The sequence below is a fragment of the Myodes glareolus genome, chromosome 4 (assembly GCF_982192425.1).
Source record: "Myodes glareolus chromosome 4, mMyoGla1.1, whole genome shotgun sequence".
NCBI classification, from domain to species: Eukaryota; Metazoa; Chordata; class Mammalia; order Rodentia; family Cricetidae; genus Myodes; species Myodes glareolus.
The window spans coordinates 68806354-68812353 of NC_142029.1; positions in this window are offsets into that span (position 1 = coordinate 68806354).

A 6000-nucleotide genomic window follows, 5' to 3' on the forward strand; every position below is an offset into this window, starting at 1 on the left:
GGTAAAGGTACAAACAGTTAATTTCCTAGACTAAGACCTTGTGTCAAATGAAAGGTGAAGGTAAGTGCAGAATATTAATAGCTTGTTAGGGTAGAGCAAAGGTCAGTAGGTTATCCTCTCCTGAGTCAGCTGCTGGAGAATTCAGGGCCACCCAGACCTGTTTATTAGTAAGAGCAGACATGCGGTCTCTCTGTTCAGTGCCTTCTGCTTAGGGCTACTTTCTTGTCAATAAGGAGAATTGTGGGGACTATCTTGATGTAGATTTCACTATGAGAACAAAGTTTTGATTGAATAAATGCTTTCACACCAGGGCCCCATGTTGTACATGGCAACAACAGTTGCCAGTACAGGAAAAGTCAGTTTTAAAGAATGGTTTATACACTGCTGGGATATTTTGGGGTGAATCCCATTATGGAAGAGAGAAAGTCATGATGTCACAAGATTTCTACAGAACTGACAATGTCTATCCAAGGACAGGTGTTTCCAAAGTTTTGCAAATCAGGTTCTGTGGAGACACAGAACTGGCTTAGAGTGCAGGCTCCTCCTGAGACAGATGAGACGAAGTTAGGACACGGTTGCTTAGCAAACCAAGCAGATGAAAGCAAACTTTCTCTGCCCATTTCTCAAATGTTCTGTCAGAATTTGTACCCTGGATAGGGAAGTGGCCTTTGAGCTCAGTTCTTCACGCTCTACCAGTTACAAGGGAGTGCTTTGCTTTTGCATACATTTTGCCTTGTTTCTATGTACTTCTTTTCATTTTTATTACTGTTATTAATTGAGGTATTGTTTCTTACAAAGTGAGGCAAGAGTTTCTCATGATCATGTGCATGAGTAAAGGGGGGTTTCAGAGTTGAGGTAATGCTTTTTAGTCTGTATAAAACGCTATACAAATAAAGCTTGTTATGTAGTTGTTCACACCCTGCATCCCCTGGGTCCTAATTTGCACGAGACCCTTACCCAGAGACCCCAACACACTAGACGTTGACAAGATTCCTCACTTCTCCCGTGAGTTTACCTAGTGATCTGTCAGCTGTACTTTGACTGTATAATGCGTATGGCTCACAGCAGTCCACAGATGAGTAAAAATGTCAATGGCAATTCTCCCCCAGTAGCCTGCATAGCATCTTCTGACACTTGTGAGGCTGGCCTAAAGGAAGAACTTTTCCAGCCTAGAGTTCAACCAACAGAAGTAGTAATTGCCTGCATTGCTTTGTGGTGTATAGTGGTCTTCCTGATCAACAACACATAATGAGGTACCTTACATCTGATAAATTTTTATGTAACACCTATGGCTTGGATCTGGAGAGTTGGCCCAACACTTAAGAACACTGACTGCTTTTATATAGAACCCAGGTTTGAATTACAGGTTATGACCATGTGGCTGAGCATAAGCATCTGTAACTCCAGTTCCAGGGCATCTAGTGCTCTTTTCTGGCATCAGTGGGCACCAGACATACATGTAGTATACAGACATGCATGCAGGCAAAACATTCATACACATTAAATAATATCCTATGGCTTCTAGAGCAACTTTATTCATATTCAAACTCCTTTGGGTTTTTGTATATATTTTTGTATACCTATCAAGTTTCAGATTTCCTCATTACCTTTTCACACATTGTTGTTTGATCTACATTCTCTATGCCCCCTCCTTCATTTACCTACTGCCACCTTCCCTAGGTCAAGCTTTCCTGCCCAGCATTCTACCTTCCAGTGTTTATGAATAGCCAGTAGCATACTTCTTGGTGGTGACATGGATCTAGAAACTCTACAGAGTTGTGGCAATAAACGCAACTCTGGCCTGTACCTCCACCATGAAACTAAACTCTCAGGAAGCCAAGGAATAAGGCAGAGTCATTCACCAAAGCCACAACATTAATCCCTGCCATGCTATTTAACAGATTAAAGACATGTACTGAGAAAAAAAGGTAGCTATATACAGTAAAGACAGATTCAAATAGAAAAAAAAAACCTCTAAACAATTTAAAATGTGAAAAATATATGTGGGTTTGGGATAGAAAAGAAAAAAGATAAAGTTCTTTAAAGAAGAAGAAGAAAAAGAAGAGGAGGAGGAGGAGGAGGAGGAGGAGGAGGAGGAGGAGGAGGAGGAGGAGGAGGAAAAAGAGGAAGAAGAAATAGAGTAGCTAGGCATGGTGGCTTTAATGCCAGCACTTGGGAGGCAGAAGCAGGCAGATCTCCGTGAGTTCAAGATCAAGATCAACCCAGTCTACGGAGTGAGATTCAGGACCATTAAAAATACACAGAGAAACCGTGTCTCACCAAAAAAAAAAAAAAACCAAACCATAGTTAACAACAAAAATAAAAGAAATATAGTAAAAAGAAAGCCATGTAAAGATGGAAAATGTACAGAGAATCTGGATATCATGTTACTGTGTTGTCTTTGAATTGTTTGACTGTTGAGAAATGAACAACAACTGCTAAAAGATATTTGAATATAAATGCTGCTGGATTAATCCAACCCATATATTTTGAAAATGCCTTCACTTCAAAATTTAAATCAAAAAATATGTTACTTTGGAGAAGAGGCTTTGCTTTTGTTTCTGCAGGAAATGAGAGGATGTGGATTCATTCTGGGTTAAGAAAAATAAAGTTTGATTGGGAAAGACCCCTGAAAAATCTCCAATAGGAATGGATGAACCAAATGGTACAACATTTCAGAGATCTTCTGTTGCAGTTTCCTCTGAGTTCTACATCCAGAACAGCCTCAAGACTGTGGGTTGAGATGAGCCAGCCTCACAGAATACTCCACTTAGGACTTGACCATAATACTAAATTTTCTTTATGTCCCCATAAGATTAACAGTGCCCCGCAATCAACAGGAAGTAACCTAGGAAAGTACACCCATATTCCCAAAAATTGGAGTATGGATGTTTATTTTTGTTTAACGTGTTGGTTGCAAGTTGTTATGGATAATGGTAAATCCTAAATGCTAAACAAAGGCAGTTAGGTTCAGAATTCTTGTTTTAAAAAGAAAAGAGGGGGAATGCTGTGGGATTAATACTCTTGTACACTGTAAAGATTTCTCACTTATATTGGTTTAATAAAACACTGATTGCTAATAGCTAGGCAGGAAGTATAGGCAGGGCAACTAGACTAAGAATTCTGGGAAAAAAGGGAAAACAGAAAGTCAGTCACCAGCCAGACACAGAGAAAGCAAGAAGAAAATGCCTTACTGAGAAAAGGTATCAAGTCATATTGCTAAACACAGACAAGAATTATGGGTGAATTTAAGTCATAAGAGCTAGTTAGTAATAAGCCTGAGCAACAGGCCAAATAGTTTATAATTAATATAAGCATCTGTGTATTTATTTGGGACTGAAGGACTGAGTAGGACAGAAACTTCTATCTACATGCCTCATTAAAGCCTTACTAATTTCCTGACTTCAGTGAATACACAAAATGAGATATACATCTCTGAAGATTCAAAGCTAACATTAAAAAATGAGAGAAAATACATTGTCTTTTTGTGTCTAAGTTTTCTCAATAACAATGATTGTTTCTAGCTCCTTCTATTTACCTATATTCTTTTGGAAGATGGAGAAGTCAAAATAAAGGGTAACAAGGGTGGGGCATTAATATGTTTCCATGTTTAAAGGCACCTACCCCCATCCTGATGATCTGATTTCAATTCCCAAGGCCCACATGACAAAAGCAGAGAACTGACTTCTATGAGTTGTCCTCTGTACGTTGTCACTCAAACTACAGTAAAAGCAACAATACTAAGTCAAGCCAGATAGACATGTAATTAAGATCAGTCAAAGTCAATCCAGCATCCACAGAAGAAAATGCAAAAGAGTGTTTCATAAGCTCTGAAGTTTAAAACTCCCTATTGAAAGAGTAGTAATAATATATGAAGTAAATAAAGGGATGGTGCAGGGAAAGAGGGAAGGAATTCAATAAAAATACAAAGAAAGAAAAATGTAAGAAAGAGAAAAAGAAGCAAGGGATTAAAATGTAATTCTACAATAAAGAAAATTATCTAAGTAAAGCTGGTAAAGATAAGAATAATAATACAGCTTTTGTCTGCAGTGTCCTTGGACTACCAGCTATCCCTATTTCAGTGCTGAGGAGTTCCATCCAGAGGGGTGAGTGTGTGCTATCCCCAGCAGACTGTCCTGGAAGAGAGCACAGCCCACCCCAGTTCCTGCTGCAGGGTCTTCTGTGTTCCACTCGACCCTGCCCTGCCTCCACACTCGCCCTTTTGTCTGCAGCTTCCTTGGACTACCAGCTATCCCTATTTCAGTGCTGAGGAGTTCCACCCAGAGGGGTGAGTGTGTACTATGCCCAGCAGACTGTCCTGAAAGAGAGCACAGTCGTCCCCCCCCCCAGCTCCTGCTGCAGGGTCTTCTGTGTTCCACTCAACCCTGCCCTGACCCTATGTTCACCCTTTTGTCTCTGGTGTCCTTGGACTACCAGCTATCCCTGTTTCAGTGCTGAGGAGTTCCATCTAGAGGGACAGGAACAGTTCCTGCTCCTTCACTGAAGAGATCCACCCAGAGCGTCAGTCACAGCAAAGACTGAACCAAGACACCAAGACTCTCCTGGATCCATTTGAAGAAAGAAATGGGCAGGTGCCAATGCAAGAATTCCTCCAACAACCCGAAAGGCAACATGACATCACCAGAATTCAAGGATCACGAAACTAGAAGAATTGAACACCCTACTCCAGAAGAAATCGACTCTAAACGGAACTATATGAAAATAATAGAGGAACTTAAACAGGAGGTGAAAAACTGCCGTAAAGAAATGGAGATAACAAACAAGAAAGTAGATGAAATGAATAAATCTCTCCAAGATACGCAAGAAAAACAAGAAAAAGCAATCAAACAGGTAAGGGAAACAGTTAAAGATTTGAAAAATGAAATGGAGGTAATGAAGAAAACACAAACCAAGGGAAGGCTGGATATGGAAAATCTGGGTAAATGAATAGGAACTGCAGAGACAAGTATTACCAACAAAATACAAGAGATAGAAGAAAGAATCTCAGACACTGAAGATACTGTAGAGGAAATAAACTCACTGATTAAAGAACAAAACAAATCCAACAAATTCTTAACACAAAACATCCAGGAAATCTGGGATACAGTGAAAAGGCCAAACCTAAGAATAATAGGGGTAGAAGAAGAAGATTTACAGCTCAAAGGCCCAGAAAATATATTCACAAAAATTAATGAAGAAAACTTTCCCAATCTAAAGAAGGATATTCCTATGAAGGTACAAGAAGCATACAGAAAACCAAATAGACTGGATCAAAAAAAAAAATCCCCTCGCCTTATAGTAATCAAAACACAAAACATACAGAATAAAGAACAAATATTAAGAGCTGCAAGGGGAAAAGGTCAAGTAACATATAAAGGGAAACCTATCAGAATTACACCTGACTTCTAAATGGAAACCATGAGAGCCAGAAGGTCTTGGATAGATGTGCTGCAGAAACTAAGAGACCAAGGATGCAAGCCCAGACTACTATACCCAGCAAAGCTTGCATTTACCATCGATGGAGAAAACAAGATATTCTAGGACAAAAACAGATTTAAACAATACGTAGCCACAAACCCAGCCTTATAGTAAATACCAGAAGGAAAATCACAAACCAAGGAATCCAACAACACCCATAATAACACAAGCATCTGACAACCCTCCACCAGCACAACTCAAAGAAAAGAAACATACAAACACTAGCACCAGGAAAAATAACTGGAGTCAACAACCACTGGTCATTAATATCGCTTAATATCAATGGACTCAACTCACCTATAAAAAGGAACAGGTTAAGAGAATGGATACAAAATCAGGATTCAACATTCTGCTGCCTACAAGAAACACACCTCAAACAAAAAGACAGACACTACCTCAGAGTAAAGGGTTGGGAAAAGTTTTTCCAATCAAGTGGACCAATGAAACAAGCGGCTGTGGCTATACTAATAGCTAACAAAATAGATTTCAAACTAAAATCAATCAGAAGAGACAGAGACGAAC